Source organism: Eschrichtius robustus, chromosome 3 (assembly GCF_028021215.1).
Source record: "Eschrichtius robustus isolate mEscRob2 chromosome 3, mEscRob2.pri, whole genome shotgun sequence".
Taxonomy (NCBI): domain Eukaryota; kingdom Metazoa; phylum Chordata; class Mammalia; order Artiodactyla; family Eschrichtiidae; genus Eschrichtius; species Eschrichtius robustus.
Window position 1 is genome coordinate 159,388,381 of NC_090826.1, and position 20,729 is coordinate 159,409,109.

General features: G+C 38.9%; 1 long non-coding RNA gene across 2 annotated transcripts in view; it reads right to left on the minus strand.

Annotated features, from left to right (window-relative positions):
- Nucleotides 1-20,729, minus strand: part of LOC137763007 (uncharacterized) — an 81,592-nt gene that overhangs the window by 44,747 nt on the left and 16,116 nt on the right. The window contains exons 2-3 of one of the 2 annotated variants that reach the window (XR_011073663.1): nucleotides 19,799-19,887; nucleotides 3,645-3,736 (exon numbers count right to left, since the gene is read on the minus strand). This is a non-coding gene — a long non-coding RNA (uncharacterized lncRNA). The remainder of the gene's footprint in view (nucleotides 1-3,644; nucleotides 3,737-19,798; nucleotides 19,888-20,729) is intronic. The other variant, XR_011073664.1, reaches the window with a different exon arrangement.

Genomic DNA, 20,729 nt, shown 5'->3' on the forward strand with positions numbered 1-20,729 from the left:
CTGAAGACTAACAAAAGATTTTCCACACCTAAAGATAAATATAAAGAAGGAACCATAACAAAATGGATAGGAAGCGTGAAGATGTGGTATAGTCAAGACCCACATACCTGGGTAGACGACCCAAAAACAGAAGGATAATCTCAGTTGCAGAGATTAGAGGTTTGTTCCAAGGAGTGTGGGGCCTGACCCCAACATGGGACTCCCCAGACCAGGAGTTCTGCAACAGAAGATGAGCCCCCAGAAGGTTGGCACTGAAGGCTAGCAGGTTTACTGTATAGGAGAGCCAGAGAGCTGTAGGAAACAGAGATTCTACTCTTAAAGGGCACATGCAAAAATCTCACAGGCTCCAAGTCCCAGGGCAGAGACAGTAATTTGAAAGACTCTTGTGTCAGACCCAATTGCTGATCTTGGAGAGCCTCCAGAAGAGGTAGGAGGTTATTAGGACTCTCCCTGGGGACCTAGACACTGGTAGAAGTCATTTTGGGGAGCTCATTCTAACACAAGGACGCTGGTGCTGGCAAGTGTCATTTTGGAATCCTCACTCTAGCCTGTTAGCGCTAGGGGCTAACTGAACAACCAGCTGATCAGCACCAGTCCCAGAACCTCCCAGGCCAAGTAGCCAGCTGTGTGGGAACCCAACCTTGAACACCAATGGGCTAGCACCAGTTCCAGGAATGCCTGGGTCCCAAAAGCAGCCACCCTGGGAAATGGCCCTGCCTACCAATGGGTCAGCATCAGCTCTGGAGTACTATGAGCCACAAAACCAGCCACACTGGGACCTGTTCCTAACCACCAGCAGGTGAGCACCAGCCTCAGGATTCCTCAGGTCCCACAGCCACACTCCCCAAGAGCAGCTCCACCTACCAGGTAGACAGTACCAGCCCCAGGACTCCCTGGGCCATGAAGCCAGTTGTGAAGACTGCCAGCCCACTGTGTGTGACCAACTGGGTGGGGGCAGCAGTAGTTGGCCCTGTCACTACAGAAGGACCCACTCAGTGCACATAGGGGGAACCCTTAGAACCTATAGCTCTGGTGATCAGAAGGGAGTGTGCTACAGGGATCCATAGGATGTCTACTACATAAGGCCACTTCTCCAAGATCAGGAAATGTAAACAACCTACCTAATACATAGAAATAAAACCAGAGAATCATAAATGAGGCAACAGAAGAATATGGTCCAAATGAAGGAACAAGATAAACTCCAGAAGAACTAAGAAAAGTAGAGATAAGCAATCTACCTAATAAAGAGTTCAGGTAATGATTATAAAGATACTTAGAGAGTTGGATCAAGATGGTGGAGTAGGAGGATGTGGAGCTCATGTCCCCCTGCAAACACATCAAAATACATCTACATGTAGAATAATTCTCATGGAAAATTAACTGGAAACTGGCAGAAGAATTCTTATAAAACCATAGCTGCAAGAAAGATTTCCACATAACTGGATAGGATGGAAAAAAAGGCATAAGGTCAGTTCCTCTGAATCTGGGAGGAATCTGAAAGGAAGAAATGGTCCACACGGGTGGACCCTCACCCTGGGGAGTGAGCAGATTGAGCCACAAACTGGGTGTCCCAGTCCTGAGGTCCTACACAGAGGAGACAAGCCCACTTGGCTACTGAGAGAACTGCTGGGACAGAAGAAGGGCTGGAGAAGCCTAGACTCTACTTGCAAAGAGTGCATGCATGCTAGCTTGCCAACAGTCAGGGTAGAGAGGGCTCTGCGCTGGCTGCTGCCACCTCATCGTAGTCCCCAAAATCCAAATGGGGTGAACACCTGGCCCTGCTCACTCCACACCACAGCCTGGTGCATGATCTGGGCTAGCTTGGCCCTGTGAAAAGACTTGGCCTAGCTACACAGAGACAGCCCAGGGGGGCTGGGGTATGGTCCAGGTAGGGCTGCAGTGGCCTTTGTCAGTGCTTACTTGGGTGATACCTCAGGAACCTTCTCGAGTTGAGCAAGAGCCTGGGCCTAACCCACACCATGCCACAGCTTAGCCCTAGATCTGGGGCATACAGGTCCTGGGAGAAGACTGCCACAGAGGCAGCCCAGATCTATGGTAGCAGTTCAGCCACCTTAATTTCTGCAGCCACAACACCCCAACCCCCAACCCCAGCCTAGTAAACACTCCAGCCCCACCCATTCCATGCCAGAGCCTTGTACTAGATCTAGAATGAACACAACAGAGGAAAGGAAACCAAACTTGGGCTGCACCTAAGCAGGACCATGGATGCCTACACAGGTGATGCATCAGTCCTCCGTGAGCACATGGGCTTCCTTTGCTTCAGAAGTTTCCTCCTGGGGCAGGGCAAGCACTCAAGAGGAATGGAGTCTGATCAAGCCCAACTCTCAGGGCTTACACTCCAACAACATCTACTTCAACTCCCCACCCCTGACAGGGTAGTGACAGACAAAGAGCAGAGAGGAAGTCCCGCCTCACACCCTACACAGGCTTCAGATACTCCAACACCAACCACACCCCCTTGATGGGGGCGGGGCAGCATACCCTGAGGAAAGATGTAGCTGGTGTCCATATCAAAACTAGCCCTTGTACCAAAGACACTGGACAGATACAGTCTACAGACGAATGCTCCCAAAAGAAAACCCCTTCAAAACCACAGTAGATAACTGTTTCCCCTAAATTCATAGAGACAGAGAAAGTTAAGTAAAATGAAAAGGGTTCCAAACAAGATGAACTGAAACAGACCCACACCAAGACATATCATAATTAAAATGGCAAAAGTTAAAAGATAGAGAGGACTCTGAAGGCAGCAAGAGAAAAATAAAGAGTCATTTACAAGGAAACCCCGATAAACCTATCAGCTGATTTCTCTGCCAAAACTTTGTAGGCCAGAAGGGAGTGGAATGGTGTATTCAAAGTCCTGATAGGGAAAAGCCTGCAACATAGGAGACTCCACCCACTAAAATTATAATTTAGAATAGAAAGAGAGATAAAGAATTTCTCACACAAGTAAAAACTACAGGAATTCAGCAATACTAAACCTATCCTAAAAGAAATGTTGAAGGCTCTTCTCTAAATGGAAAAGAAGCAAGAATATTTAGGAAAGGGGAAATCCCAATAAGAAAGGCAAATATATAGTAAGGATTTCATATCACTTAAATAAGTCAGTACAGAGATTTAAAAAACTTAAACATTTTAAGCAATTATAACTACAATAAACAGTGAAAGGATAAACATGAAGATGTAAAATAGGACATAAAAATCAGAAAATGTGGGGGGAGGGGAGAGTAAAAAAATATAGATCTCTTAGAATGTGTTAGATGTTAAATAACTATCAGTTTAAAGCAAGTAAATATAGATATGTGTCAATATACATGAACCCCCATGGTTATCACAAATCAAAAACCTACACTAAGTTCATTTAAAAAAACCCAAAAAACTCAAGGATACTACAAAATAAAATCATCAAACCACAAAAGGAAAAATGAAAGGAAGAAATGAACAAAGAAGGCCTAGAAAAATAACTGGAAAACAAGGATTAAAATGGCAATAAGTACACACCTATCAACAATTACTTAAAATGTCAATGGACTAAATGTTTCAATCAAAAGACATAGGGTAGCTGATTGGAAAGAAAAAAATAAAACCAAAACCAACTAATTAGTTCCCAAATCAGGTAGACTTACCCTACAAAACCAATGAACTAGTTCCCAAAATCAGGTACAGTCCAACAACAATTCACCTCTCCAGCATGGTACCCCAACCAAATTGGCTTGTCCTGTAAAGGAAAAGCCCAAAATGAGGGGGGAATATGTTCCCAGTTTGCACGCTGGAGGGACTTACCCTCCAAAATCGAGTCTGTTGACACATAGAAGTTTGTCAGTTCCTTGCTTCAACTGCCAAATGCTAGGGTAGCTGGTGCCTCTTCAGGGAAATTTGAAGGGAAGATCCTCAGGACAAATGGTCCCAGCAGCTGCTAGGGCCTTGCTCCAAAATTCCCTGACCAGGGCTGGCTAGCCATGAGCAGCAAGGCTCCTGGTTGGCTCGCCAAATTTGTTACTGAGTCCAAGCTCGCTCTGCTTGCCGCACAACAGGCCAATAAATTGGAGACAAGGTGTTGAGGCAAGGAATATGACTTTATTCAGAAAGCCAGCAGACTGAGAAGATGGCAGACTAATGTTTCCCCAAAACCATCTTATTGGGGTTTGGATGCGTTTCTTTTATAGAACAGAGAAGGGGAGGAGATGAGGAAGTAAAGTAAAAAGGCCATAAGTTTTCCAAATGTTTTCTGGAATGGCCAGCCTCAGGGAGGGGATGTGTTAATTTCTTCTTTCTTGCAGCCATCCACAGGTGGTCAGGGTCAGGATGCTTCCCTAAACAAAGGGACTTTGGTTTAACATTCAGGCAGAGGGGCAGGGTTCCCTGAGGCAGGCCATTATGAATAGAGAGTATCCTTTTAGTGAACAAAAGCAGCAGAAAGCAAAAGTTAAAGTAAAAGAAACGATCCAACATGTAGTCAGATTTGGCTCTTCCCTGTTACAATTAGGGAAGTGAGGAAATACAGAAACAAAGGAAAAGCAGTTATGATATAGTAATGTAGAGATAAAACAGAGTCCTAGTTCCTCCTCAAGTGATATACATAACAATCTGATGCATATCTTTGAGTTGTTCTGCAGGAACAAAGGCCCCTACCCAGGTGGAGGATGGTAACTATGTGCTGAGATCCCAGACTGGTCAGGACCAGACGGTTGATGATTGAGATTCCTGGAACACCACCCTGTTACCTCACCACCAACCAATCAGAAGAAAGTCATAAACTCTGCAGCCATGACTCTAAATGTTGCCTTTAAAAACTGTTCCCTGAAAACCATCAGGGAGTTTTGAGCATGAGCCACTTGTTCTCCTTGCTAGGCCCTTCCAATAAACTTTTCTCACTCCAAACTCCAATGTTTCAGTTTCTTTGGCCTCACTGTTTATCAGGCACACAAATTTTGGTTCAGTAACAGTGGGGATCTGATTTCTGTAGTAACAACCTAAGAATGTATGTCAGACATTGTTATCTGTTTTCCTCAAGGAAAACTAGGGTCTTATGACCCCATCCCAGTTTGACTTATTGCTAAAGTAATCATCTTCTTTGCTTGACTGCTTCTTTGTTTTCTTTTCTGCCCCTTCTTAAATGATTAACTACTTGAGCCTGTTCTTTGGAACTCGGGGAGACCTAGGAGACTAAAGCTTTTTTCACAAACAAAAGGTGGGGCACATAGATGGGCTTGTGCCTGGGAGGCCCCACAGTGTCTTGCTTGGTTTCAATTCACTAAAGCCAATTAGATATTTAAAACTTACTCACTTAAAATTGTGTTATTTAAAGTAATTATGAAAATTAAATAGGTCATGTAAAACTACTTAGCAAAATATTTATTATCCATATATATTTATTATACACATACATTTACTTAATGCATACTTTGTGTATATAGATAGATGTATAAGTAAATACATAAATGTATGTATTATTAACCGAAATTTTAGAAATGGAGATTTGATTGAATAAAAAGGTGTTTGAGTTTTGTTAGGATTTCAAGAGACACAGATTCAAGAAACACAGGAGACACAGATTTAAGAAACACTTGAATTGTGTTCCGCCATACTACAAAATGGGGGAGACTTATAAAGGCAATAAAACTGCAAGGTTACATGAGCTATTATCAAGATTTATAATTGGAGCTGGCAAGAAGTAAGGGTACTTGTTAAGTAAGGATTGTTTGGGGTCTGAATTGTTGCATATTTACAAGGTAAGACCTTGAGACCGACCATTAAGTTGCAGCTGGCAGGTATTGTTTTGACTATGGCTGGTGGTGTCTTTCTTTGGGTCCAGTACAGTTCAAAGAATGTTCACGTTCTCAATGCAGGGATCTGCCTGAGACTAGATCCTCAGTGGCCGCCTGATTCCATTTTGTATGCCTGAAGTGTGATTACTCCATTATAATATTAATTTGTCATCAGTATGTATGTATGCATTTATATTTTTTTAGCTTCCTTTCACCTAGGCATCACCCCACTTTGTTCTTATCTTGCAAATGTTATATTCAAGACATTTTCTATTTCCCCCATACTTGTATTATTGATCTTGTTTGTGTGTCCAATGCTTAGTGAGGTGAAACAAACAAACAAAAAACACATCAGTTTGGAGCAGAGAAAATTTATTGCAGGGCCAAGCAAGGAGAATGGGTAGTTCATGCTCTTAAAAAATTTCAAATTGCCCAAACGTTTTCAGGGAGAATTTTTAATAGGCAAAATTTGGGGTGAGGGCTGCAGGGTGTATGACTTTCTTCTGATTGGTTGGTGGAGGAGAAGTGGAGGTGGGACAGGAGTGGTGCCCCTGAGGGGCGGCTGGAGTAGGGGAAGGGATCCCACGCTGGGAGGGGAAAGGGGGAGAGCGTTGGGAGGGCAGAGGATCAGAAGGGAGAATGGCCAGCATTTCCCCTGCCCACTTGGGACTCGGGGAGCCTGCTGAGATCCCAGGCCTGATCCTCTGCCCACTGAGGCCCCCTCCAGCTGCGTGGATCCTGAGGAAGTGGGAGGGAGGGAAAGGGGAGGAAATGTAAAGGCTGGACTGATGGGACTGGCACCCCTGAGGGGCGGCTGGGGGAGAGGAGGAGTTCTTTCACCTGGTGGGGCCCACCACACTTAGGGGTCCAGCAACAATGGGGGAGACCCTTGGGGGAGCAGAGGAACAGAAGCAAGCATGGCCAGCACTTTCCCTTCCCCTGCCCTCAGAGGTCCCCTCCAGCAGGCAGTGCAGACCCTAAGCCCCGCCTCTAGAGCCCCACCCAGGGCCCTACCTCTACACACCACACTCTGAGACCCACTTTGAGACCCTCTCCAACCGTGCTAGGCCTAAACCCTGCCCACACACCCTCACCAAGGGCCATACCTCCAAACTCTGGAACTCCATGCTCTGAGGCCCCCCTCAGGCCATGCTGCCACTCCCCCACCTGTTGCACAGGTCCTAAGTTTAAGCCCCGCCCCCACCCTAAACCACGCCCCTACCTAAGCCCCACTCCCCACAGCCAAGGACTTTTCTGGCTTTTTTTTTTCCTTCTTTTAGGGTGTGGTTTAGTTTTACCTTGTTGTTGCTGATTCATTTATATTTTTATTTTTTCTAATAAATCATTTATTTTTCCAATTTTATATTATTCTTTATACCTTGTTATTGTTCCACCCCTTTTGTCTTTTTTTTTCTTTCTTTTTTCTGTTGTGGTTCTGTTTTACCTTGTTGTAGTTGTTTCAATTATAATTTTATTTTCCTTAATATATTTTGTATCTTTCTAATTTTACTTTATTTTGTATTCTTTGTTATTGTACTGCTCCTTTTTTTTTTCATTTGTCGCATTGTGTGGCTTGCAGGATCTTGGTTCCCAGGCCAGGGCTCAGGCCTGAGCTCCTGTGGTGGGAGCACAGAGTCCAAACAGCTGGACTAATGGAGAACCTCAGACCCCAGGGAATATTCATAAGAGTAAGGCCTCCTGGAGGTCCTCATCTTGGCACCAAGACCTGGCTCTACCCAACTGCCTGCAAACTCCAGTGCTGGATGCCTCAGGCCAAACAACCAGTAGGACAGGAATACAGCCAGTCCATCAAAAAAAAAAAAAAATGAGACAACAAAAAAAATATGTTACAGGCGAAGGAGCAAGGTAAAAACCTACAGGACCAAATAAATGAAGAGGAAATAGGCAAGCTACCTGAAAAAGAATTCAGAGTAATGATAGTAAAGATGATCCAAAATCTCAGAAACAGAATGGAGAAAATACAAGAAATGTTTAACAAGTACCTAGAAGAACTAAAGAGTAAACAAACAGAGATGAACAACAAAATAACTGAAATTAAAAATTCTCCAGAAGGAATCAATAGCAGAATAACTGAGGCAGAAGAATGGATAAGTGAGCTGGAAGATAAAACGGTGGAGATAACTGTCATGGAGCAGAATAAAGAAAAAAGAATGAAAAGAATTGAGGACAGTCTCCAAGACTTCTGGGACAACATTAAACACACTAACATTCGAAGTATAGGGGCCCTAGAAGAAGAAAAAGAGAAAGGGTCTAGAAATATTTGAAGAGATTATAGTCGAAAACTTCCCTAAAATGGGAAAGGAAATAGGCACCCAAGTCCAGGAAGTGCAGAGAGTCCCATACAGGATGAACTCTAGGAGAAACACACAAAGACACATATTAATCAAACCAACAAATATTAAATTCAAAGAAAAAATATTAAAAGCAGCAAGGGAAAAGCAATAAATAACATACCAGGGAATCCCCATAAGGTTATCAGCTGATTTCTCAGCAGAAACTCTGCAAGCCAGAAGGGAGTGGCAGGACATATTTAAAGTGATGAAGGAGAAAAACCTACAATCAAGATTACCCAGCAAGGATCTCATTCAGATTCGACCAAGAAATCAAAAGTTTTACAGACAAGCAAAAGCTACGAGAATTTAGCACCACCAAACCAGCTTTACAACAAATGCTAAAGGAACTTCTCTAAGTGGGAAACAAAAGAGAAGAAAAAGACCCACAGAAACAAACCCAAATCAATTACGAAAATGGTAATAGGAACATACATATTGATAAATGGATTGTAAACGGATTGAATGCTCCAACCAAAAGACACAGACTGGCTGAATGGATACAAAAACAAGACCCATATATATGCTATGTATGAGAAATCCACTTCAGACCTAGGGACACATACAGACTGAAAGTGAGGGGATGGAAAAAGATATCCCATGCAAATGGAAATCACAAGAAAGCTGGAGTAGCAACACTGATATCACATAAAATAGACTTTAAAATAAAGACTGTTACAAGAGATAAGGAAGGACACTACATAAAGATTAAAGGATCAATCCAAGAAGAAAACATAAAAATTATAAATATTTATGCATCCAACATAGGAGCACCTCAACACATAAGGCAAATGCTAACCGCCATAACAGGGGAAATGGACAGTAACACAATAATAGTAGGGGACTTTTAACACCCCATTTACACCAATAGACAGATCATCCAGACAGGAAATAAATAAGGAAACACACACTTTAAATGACACAATAGACCAGATAGACTTAATTGATATTTATAGGACATTCCACCCCAAAGCAGAATACACTTTCTTCTAAAGTGCACACAGAACATTCTCCAGAATAGATCACATCTTGGGTCACAAATCATGGAAAATTTAAGAAAACTGAAATCGTATCAACCATCTTTTCTGACCACAATGCTATGAGATTAGAAACCAATTACAGGAAAGAAACTGTAAAAAACACAAACACATGGAGGCTAAACAGTGCGCTGCTAAATAACCAAGAGATCACTGAAGAAATCAAAGACGAAATAAAAAAATACCTAGAAACAAATGACAACGAAAACACAATGATCCAAAACCTATGGGACAGAGAAAAAGCAGTTCTAAGCGGGAAGTTTATACCAATTCAAGCTCACCTCAAGAAACAAGAAAAATCTCAAATAAACAATCTAACTTTACACCTAAAGCAACTAGAAAAAGAGGAACAAAGAAAACCCAAAGTTAGTAGAAGGAAAGTAATCATAAAGATCAGTGCAGAAATAAATGAAATATAAATGAAGAAAACAATAGCAAAGATCAATAAAACTAAAAGTTGGTTCTTTGGGAAGATAAACAAAATTGATAAACCTTTAGCCAGACTCATCAAGAAAAAAAGGGAGAGGATGCCAATCAATAAAATTAGAAATGAAAAATGAGAGATTACAATGAACACCACAGAAATACAAAGGATCATAAGAGACTACTACAAGCAACTATACGCCAATAAAATGGACAACCTCGAAGAAATGGACACATTCTTGGAAAGGTGCAAGTTTCCAAGACTGAACCAGGAAGAATTAGATAATATAAACAGACCAATCACAGGTAATGAAATTGAAACTGTAATGAAAAATCTTCCAACAAACAAAAGTCCAGGACCAGATGGCTTCACAGGCGAATTCTATAAAACATTTAGAGAAGAGTTAATACATATCCTTCTCAAACACTTCCAAAAAATTGCAGAGGGAGGAACACTCCCAAACTCATTCTACGAGGCCACCATCACCCTGATACCAAAACCAGACAAAGATATCACAAAAAAAGAAAAACACAGACCAATATCATTGACGAACATAGACGCAAAAATCCTCAACAAAATACTAGCAAACTGAATCCAACAACACATTAAAAAGATCATACACCATAATCAAGTGGGATTTATCCCAGGAATGCAAGGATTCTTCAATATATGCAAATCAATCAACGCGATATACCAGAATAACAAATTAAAGAATAAAAACCATATGATCATCTCAATAGATGCAGAAAAAGCTTTTGACAAAATTCAACACCTATTTATGATAAATACTCTCCAGAAAGTGGGCATAGAGGGACTCTATCTCAACATAATAAAGGCCATATATGACAAACCCACAGCAAACTTAATTCCCAATGGTGAAAACTGAAAGCATTTCCTCTAAGATCAGGAACAAGACAAGGATGTCCACTCTCCCCAATATTATTAAACATAGTATTGGAAGTCCTAGCCACAGCAATCAGAGAAGAAAAAGAAATAAAAGGAATACAAATTGGAAAAGAAGTAAAACTGTCACTGTTTGCAGATGACATAATACTATACATAGAAAATCCTAAAGATGCCACCAAAGAACTCCTAGAACTAATCAATGAATTTGGTAAGGTTGCAGGATATAAAATTAATGTACAGAAATCTCTTGCATTCCTATATACTAACAACGAAAGATCAGAAAGAGAAATTAAGGAAGCAATCCCATTTACCATCACAATTAAAAGAATAAAATACCTAGGAATAAACCTACCTAAGGAGGCAAAAGACCTATACTCAGAAAACTATAAAACACTGATGAAAGAAACCAAAGATGACACAAACAGATGGAGAGATATACCATGCTCCTGGACTGGAAGAATCAATACTATGAAAATGACTATACTACCCAAAGCTATCTACAGATTCAATGCAATAACTATCAAATCACCAATGACATTTTTCACAGAATTAGAACAAAAAATTACACAATTTGTATGGAAACAGAAGAGACCCTGAATAGCCAAATCTTAAGAAAGAAAAATGGAGGTGGAGGAATCAGGCTCCCTGACTTCAGACTCTACTACAAAGCCACAGTAATCAAGGCAGTATGGTACTGGCACAAAAACAAAAATACAGATCAATGGTACAGGATAGAAAGCCCAGAGATAAACCCATGCACCTATGGTCACCTAATCTATGACAAAGGAGGCAAGAATGTACAATGGAGACGAGACAGCCTCTTTGATAAATGGTGCTGGGAAAACTGGACAACTACATGTAAAAGAATAAAATTAGAACACTTCCTAACACCATACACAAAAATAAACTCAAAATGGATTAAAGACTTAAATGTAAGATTGGACACTATAAAACTCTTAGAGGGAAGCATAGGAAAAACACTCTTTGACATAAATCACAGCAAGATCTTTTATGATGCACCTCTTAGAGTAATAAAACTAAAAACAAAAATAAGCGAATGGGACCTAATGAAACTTAAAAGCGTTTGCATAGGAAAGGACACCATAAACAAGATGAAAAGACAACCCACAGAATGGGAGAAAATATTTGCAAAGAAAGCAACAGACAAAGGATTAATCTGCAAAATATACAAACAGCTCATGCAGCTCAATACCAAAAAAATAAACAACCCAATCAAAAAATGGGTGGAAGACCTAAATAGACATTTTAGCAAAGACGTACAGATGGCCAAGTGGCACATGAAAAGATGCTCAACATCGCTAATTATTAGAGAAATGCAAATCAAAACTACAATGATGTATCACCTCACATCGGTCAGAATGGTCATCATCAGAAAATCTACAAACAATAAATGCTGGAGAGGGTGCGGAGAAAAGGGAATCCTCTTGCACTGTTGGTGGGAATGTAAATTGATACAGCCACTGTGGAGAACAGTATGGAGGTTCCTTAAAAAACTAACAATAGAACTACCATATGACCCACTACTGGACATATACCCTGAGAAAATCATAATTCAAAAAGTCACATGTACCCCCATGTGCAGTGCAGCACTATTTACAATAGCCAGGACATGGAAACAACCTAAATGTCCATCAACAGATGAATGGATAAAGAAGATGTGGTATATATATATATATATATATATATATATATATAATGGAAGATTATTCAGCCATAAAAAGAAATGAAATTGGGTCATTTGTAGAGATGTAGATGGACCTAGAATCTGTCATACCGAATGAAGTAAGTCAGAAAGAGAAAAACAATTATCATATATTAACACATATATGTGGAATCTAGAAAAATGGTACAGATGAACTTATTTGCAGGGCAGGAACAGAAAGGCAGATGTAGAGAACGGACATGTTGACACGGGGGGGAAGGGGAAGGTGGGATGAATTGGGAGATTAGGTTTGACATAAATACACTACCATGGCTAAAATAGATAGCTAGTGGGAACCTGCTGTATAGCAAAGGGAGCTCAGCCCGGTGCTCTGTGATAGCCTAGTTGGGTGGGATGGGAGGGGGAGGTCCAAGAGGGAGGGGATGTGTGTATGCATATGGCTGATTCACTTCGCTGTGTGGCAGAGTCTAACAACATTGTAAAGCAATTATACTCCTATATATATATAATATATATATATATATATATATATATATATATATATATATATATATATATATATATAATGCAATGAATTTCTGCCAGAACCACCCAAATGTCCATCAATAAGGGATTGGTTAATTAAATTATAGTACATCCATACACTGTAATTTTAAGTCATTAAACGAGTGAGTTACATTTACATGCACCAACATCAAAGGTCAAGATGGATTGTTAAAATGAAAGGGGCAAGTCTGAACATAAAAGCTGTTCACATAACTAAATATATAAGCCCGTTTATGTAACTAAAACTCCATAAGCAGTATCTGCCTGCATTTCTTCTCTCTATCTAGTTGGTGATCTCTGTCTATATAAAAAGAGATCTGGAGAATTTATTGGACTGCCTAGAAGAAATGCTTAAATGCATGTAAAACTTACTTAGCACACAAACAGATTTAGTATCCAATTTTTAAAAGTGTAAAAATAAATTTGGAAGCAAAATATGAATTGAATCCAAAATAATTGTTTGGTAGGGAAGAAGTGGGCCATCTGCCAATGCAGCAATGCCAACCTAAAGTAAGCCAGCTATGCTAGGAAGTGCCTCTACCGAGCAAAGCAAATCAGTCCATAAGAAGGTGACTCATCTCTCGAGAGATGATATGATCAATGATCCCCATCCTGATAATAGCAGAAGGGGTGTCATCTTTTGCTAACAGTCAGTCCCTTACTGTGTCATGTTCAGTTGAATCCAGTGGTACTCTCATACCCTTTTCCTCCCCCTTCTTTTTATTGACTCAGTGAGAATTCTTTCACCTCTGGCTTAGGAAAAATAAGAAGCAGGTCAGTTGGAGGATCACTATCCACCAGTTGCAAGTTTTGCTGGCAGAAAAGGGACAGAGGTCCTCTCTTTTCATTAGCTGCTGCTGCAGCAGACTCAAAGAACTTGCCACATAATTTGACCATGTCAGTTGCAATTTTAAGAAGAATTTACCTTAAAATTCAATGTAGGTGGCCTAATATAAAAGACTGAACAAATGTTATGTTCATCATGTTCCTGTTCATTATATATATTTAGCTATTAACTAGATTTTCTAATTTTCATAATGACTGCCAAGAGGCTCATTTTTTTTTTTTTTCTGGTAAAATCTCTCTCTCTCTCACTTTCTCTGTCATCCTCCCTCATTATTTTAAAATATGCCTCAACTTTATTCTGTAACCCAGATATTTATAATAAGTTATACAACTTTACTTTTTTAGTATATTCTTATTTTGCTTCTTAAAAATGAAGACAAAAAGTTTTGAATGGTGTTACTCTCACATAATATGTCTGTATACTTGAAACACCCTAAGAGAATTGACTCAAAAGCCATTATAAACAAGAAGAAAATTCAGTAAGTTGTCTAGGTACAAAATAAATGCAAAAAATCAATAGCTTTCCAATATACAAACTACAATTAAGTAACAGATATAATGGAAGAAAAAATATATACAACAGCAATTACAATATTAATTGCTTAGGAATACATGTAACAACAAACATTCAAGATCTGTATTAAACAACTTAAGCCCTCTATTAAAGTTTTTAATTAAAAAAATTAAATCAAGGGATATAAATAAAACACTTAAATAGAATAGTATTTGTTTTTGGCTGAGAAGTCAAAGTATTATAATGATGAAAATCCCCCCTAAGCTAATATATAAACTTTGATGAATAAAAATAACAAATGTTTTAAAGCAAACTTCTAATGTTTACAGGGAGAAAATAAAGATCTTTATATGTTTCAGGGACTAGCCCTTCCAGATATATTTCTTAGCTTTACAGCGGTATAACTGATATATTAAAAATTCCACACAATTAATGTATATATCTTGATGTATACAACTGTGATACCATCACCACAACCAAGGTACTAAACATATCCGTCACCTTCAAAATTTTCTTTTTGTTCTTTTGTAGGATTTTGGCTTGTTGAGTTCTTTTTGGGGGGTAAGAACACTTAACATGAGATCTATCTCAACATATTTTAAAGTGCACAATACCATATTGTTTTTTCAGACATAAGGCTATTACACACTTAATAGACTATTGTGTAAACATAACTTTTGAATGCACTGGGAAACCAAAAAATTCATGTGATTTGCTTTATTGTGATATCAATTTTACTGAGGTCATCTGAAACAAACCTGCATTATCTCTGAGGTACACCAGTATTTGTGTCTTCTTTAATTTTTTATCAGTGTTTTATAGTTTTCAGTATACAAATCTTTCACCTCCTTTGTTTAAGTTTATTCCTAAATATTTTGTTATTTTTGATGCTATTTTAAATGAAATTGTCCTCTTAATTTCCTTTCAAACAATTTGTTCTTAGTGTATTAAATGCAACTGATTTTTTAAAAATTAATTAATTAATTAATTTTTGGCTGCATTAGGTCTTCATCGCTGCACGTGGGCTTTTCTCTAGTTGTGAGCGGGGGCTACTCTTTGTTGTGGTGCATGGGCTTCTTATTGCGGTGGCTTCTCTTGTTGTGGAGCATGGGCTCTAGGTGTGCAGGCTTCAATAGTTGTGGTGTGTGGGCTCAGTGGTTGTGGCCCGTGGGCTCAGTAGTGGTGGTTTGTGGGCTCTAGAGTGCAGGCTCAGTAGTTGTGGTGCATGGGCCTAGTTGCTCAGCGGCATGTGGGATCTTCCCGGACCAGGGCTTGAACCTGTGTCTCCTACACTGGCAGGCAAATTCTTAACCACTGCGACACCAGGGAAGCCCCAATGCAACTGATTTTTGTATGTTGATTTTATATTCTATAACCTTGTTGAATTTATTTTATTAGTTCTAAAAGGTTTTTTTGTGTGTGGAGTCTTTGGGTTATCTATGTATAAGATGATGTCATCTGCAAATAGAGACAATTTTACTTCTTTCATTCGGATTTGGATGTCTTTTATTCTTCTTGACTAACTGCTTTGACTAGGACTTCCAGTATTATGTTGAATAGAAGTGGTGACAGTTGGCATCCTTAATTTTAAAACATGTTATAAGGCAATAGTAATCAAAATAGACTGCTACATGCACATAAAGAGATATAAATATCAATCAGTAGAAGAGTCTAGAAACAGGTATATAATATATCTGGGGGAATAGTTTTAAGAAACAGACTTCAAATCAACGGGGAAAGATGAATTGTCAACAAATAGGTCAGAAACTATTGGGGAGCCATCTGGCAGAAAATATTCTAGGTATCAACCTCATTTCCTACATCAAAATGAATTTTAACTGGGTTGAAGATTTAAGAGTTAAGAAGTATAATAAAAGTACTGGAAAAAAATACAGAAGAATTTAAAAATAGTCTGACTGGAGAAGACATTTTAAAGCCCAAAAGCCATATGGAGAAGATTGATAGTTTTGCTACTTAAAATTTTTAAATTTCTGCTAATAAACTCAGGATAATAATTATCAACACATAAAACAAGGGGCTAATTTCCGTATTACATAAGGATCTACAAATCATTTTAAAAAGGTCTTACAACCAACATAGGAAAATGGGAAAATGGGCAAGAAAACCCATAATCAGTTCACTGAAAATATTACAAATGGTTTTAAAATAGAAAGATTTTGAACTTTTTACCCATAATAGGAGAAATGCAATAACATTTCTTTTTTCACCCCACAGATTGGAAAAGAATAAAAAATTTGATAAAAAGCAATCTTAGAGACAGTAAGGTGGGCAAGGCAATCCTGTAGTGGGAATATAAATTGATACTCTCTATCTAAAGCACAATTTTGGCAGTATCTGTAGACATTAAAATATTCACATCTTTTGATTTATCAATTCCTCTTCTAGATTTCTATTTCTAAATTATATTCCTACAAAAGACTATATGTATTCAGAAAATCACTGAATTATTGTTTTTGATAGCCAACGACTGAAAACAACCTAAATGTCTTTCAATAGAAGACAGAAGACTTAGACAAATCAACTCCGGTACATTCATCCAGTGGAATGCTTTCTAATGTTAAAAAGAATAAGGCATATTCCATTCTGTTCTAACTGACCTGAAATGAAGTCCAAATAATGTTATCTTAAGTAGTTATTGTTATTGTTGGTAGTGGTGGTGGTGGTGGTGTTTTAAAGCAAGGTGTGGAACAATTCATATGGCATAATACCATTTCTGCAAAAAGAAAAAAAATCCATACATATTGATGACAAGAAACTGGCAATAACAGTTATCTCTGGATGGTGAAACTGGGAGACATGGGGATGGGGACAGGAGAATAGTATGCTTTTGAAAGAAAATTCTTTTGTACTATTTGCATTTTCTACCTTGTACATATTACTTTAGAAAGTAATTACATAAAATAAACTTTAGAAAGTAACTTGCTTACTTGTAAATATGTTCTTATTGCTATATATACTTAGTTTTTATAGGTACTAAATCAAAAGCAAGCAGAACCATATTAACAGAAAAGTTCTGTACAATATAAATTATTTTTAAAGATTCTTAGTCAATTAAAAAATGTTTATTCTGTCTTACATGCAAATATAAATCCTTCATGCATTTATTTTAATTGATATAATAATAACTTCTTTTTGTAGCATGAGCTCTCATATTTGATATGTTCCAGCCATCTCATTCATGAAGGGCACCTAGAAGCCAAGTCCCTAACTGCCATATCCATCCTTGTAATAATAATAGTACCTTATGTTTTATAGTGTTTTGTACATGGGTTATTGTTACTGAACCAAAATTTGGGTCAGCTTGCCCATGCACAGTAAAGCCAATCTAGTGACATTGGGTTGTGGTGAAGGAAAGTGCCGCATTTATTATAAGGTGCCATACAAGGAGTCCAGGAGAGCTGGTGCTCAAAAAGTCCAAACTCCATGATGGGTTTCAGCAAAGCATTTTTAAAGGCAAGGTGCGGGAGGGGAGTCCCAGGGTATGGGATCATTCTCTGATTGGTTGATGGTGAGGTAACAGGGCAGTGTCACAGGGGTTAACATTATCAAGCCTAAGGCTCTAGTAGGCCTGGGTGATCAAGTAGCTAAACTATTCCATTTGGTGGAGGTTTTAGCATCTGTAAAACAACTCAGGAAATGTGCATCACATACTGTTATCTAGGTACTTCAGAGAGGAGCTAAAGCAGAGGATATGGGAGCAGGGTCTGTCCCAGGAAGGCCCCATAGGGTCCTGCTCAGTTGAATTATCATTTGATCTTGATTGTTGGTTCCAGGTCCAAATGCAAGCAGTTATCTATATGTAAAGAACAGTTTTTAGCTGTCCTTTTGTGTTTTCATAGGTTAGAACTGCAGTCTTGCTAGTTGACCCTCCCTCACCACGCTTTCCTTCCTTCCTTCCCTTCCTTCCTTCCTTCCTTTAGCTCTTTCTCTTCTTCCTTCCTACCCTTTGTGGATTTGTCCGTTTTTGTGTGATAAACATAATTTTAAGAATGCTAATGGGACTCAGAGAGGAGGTACATTTCAATGACTGCTTCAGGGCCAGCATGGTCCTTCAGCATGGTCCTTTCTTACAGATCATCTCATTTTAATTAAAACTGGTGTGTGTGTGTGTGTGTGTGCGTGAACTGTTTTCTACGCAGTCATCTGTGTAGGAGCCCTACACAATATGTGAGGCAGGTTAGCCCCATCTCCTGGCCTTTCAGAGAAAAGGGAGAAAAAGTCATTGAAGTTGCTTTTACCCCACCTCATACTTACTAACGCTTAATGTAGATTTTGAGTAGAAGCTAGACCATTTATATTTTTATTTTAAAACCAAAACTTGGGGCTTCCCTGGTGGCGCAGTGGTTGAGAATCTGCCTGCCAATGCAGGGGACACGGGTTCGAGCCCTGGTCTGGGAAGATCCCACATGCCGTGGAGCAACTAGGCCCGTGAGCCACGACTACTGAGCCTGCGCGTCTGGAGCCTGTGCTCCGCAACAAGAGAGGCCGCGATAGTGAGAGGCCCGTGCACCGTGATGAGGAGTGGCCCCCACTTGCCGCAACTAGAGAAAGCCCTCACACAGAAACGAAGACCCAACACAGCCATAAATAAATAAATAAATAAATAAATTTAAAACCAAAACTTTCTTCTGTCAATTAAAAAAAATTAAACTACTTTATTTGTATTTTTTGCTTTCAGTTTTTCAGTAAAAAACAACTTTGAATCCTTTTATTTTTTTAAGATTTATTTATTTTATTTTTGGCTGTGTTGGGTCTTCGTTGTTGCGTGCCGGCTTTCTCTAGGTGCAGCGAGTGGGGGTTACTCTTCTTTGTGGTGCACGGGCTTCTCATTGTGGTGGCTTCTCTCATTGTGGAGCATGGGCTTTAGGCATGTGGGCTTCAGTAGTTGTGGCTCCTGGGCTCTAGAGCACAGGTTCAGTCGTTGTGGTACACGGGCTTAGCTGCTCCATGGCATGTGGGATCTTACCGGAACAGGGCTCAATCCCGTGTCCCCTGCATTGGCAGGCGGATTCTTAACCACTGCTCCACCAGAGAGGCCCTGAATCCTTTTATTATAATTTGTTGTCTTTAAAAATAGTCCTTTCATTTTGTCCAGACTCTTCTTTTCTATATAATTTCCAGTCATTTAATTTAAATGAAATTACTTATTTTCTGCCAGTTTCCTTCCTTTCAGAGAGGAAAGAATATGAATTTTAGGAAGGGACATCAATTTCTTTCAAGTAAGTGTTGGCCTCTAGTGGATCAAAAGTGACAACACACTTTGAGAATAACTGTCTGACATTCTACAGAGAACTATTTTAGGAAAGCAACAAAGCAAATAGATTGAAAGTACAGAAGAAAACAAAGAAAAAAAAACTATTTTGCCAAATATCATAAATAAATGCACTGGATGAAACCATATAAAAATATTAGCATTAACTACCTAATAAATTTAAAGCTTAGAAATGTATAAAACATCGTAAACAAAATTAAAAGTAAAATAAACTGGAGAAAACTTCAAACATGGCCTACAAATAGAGCAAAATGTACAAGAGGTTTGGAAATCTATCAGAAAAAAACAGGAAACACATACAAAAAGTGGGTGAAGGCTATCAATATACACAAGAGAAAACCTAAAAAGCAATGTTCAAATTCATTAGCAATCAGAGAAATGCAAATTAAAACAATAATTTATCACTCTTACTTGTTAGAGTGGACCGTAAGTGTAGAAAGAATGTAGGGATTTCAGAACTCTCATGCACTGCTGGTGGGAATTCATACTGGAAATACCATCTGAAAAGCAATTGGCAGGTTAGTCGAATTTGCTATGACCTAGCAATTCTACTCCCGTGTGTGTGTGTGTTATGTATGTTTGTGTATGTGTGTGTGTGTCTATATCTCTATATATATTCCCCCCAAATTCTCACAAGCTTGAAAGCAGTAATAGTATGCAGAGGTATGTTTATTGTGGCATTGTTTACAGTGGCACAGTGGAGATGAAATCTGGGAGACATTAGAGTGACCCTCATTGGAGAAGTACCTGGGGAAAATATGGTGAAAGCACCCACCATGGAATATTTTGCAGCAATAAGAAATAAAGTACAAGATATACACAGAGCAATACAGATGGATTTTTAAAATTGTACTACGTAAAACTAAGCAACAGAATTAAATGTAATATGTAATACCATTTGATTTATGAAAATACATGCTTACAATAGTACACATTTTATAACAACTTACATAAATGGAAGGATATTCATTGAATATACTAGGAAACTTGCCTATGTGTTTCCTAGTAGGAGGGAGGGGGAGTAAAATGGGAATCAGGAGTCAAGATAAAAGGGAGTAAGGCTGGTAATGTACATGAAAAGAGAAGTACCATTAGCTCAACTCTTTTCAGCTGAGGTCCAATATCAAAAAAGAAAACTTTAACAATCTTACAGAAAAAATAGGCAAAGGACATAAAGAGTGAACATACAAAATAAACGCAAATAAGGAAAAAACATATGAGAAACAATGTTCAACTTCTTAGTACCCAAAGAAATAAAATGTAAAAGAAAAGTGTGATAACATCTTTCATCTGTCATATAGTCAAAAAAATTTTAATGAAAATATTCTATGTTATTGGGGGA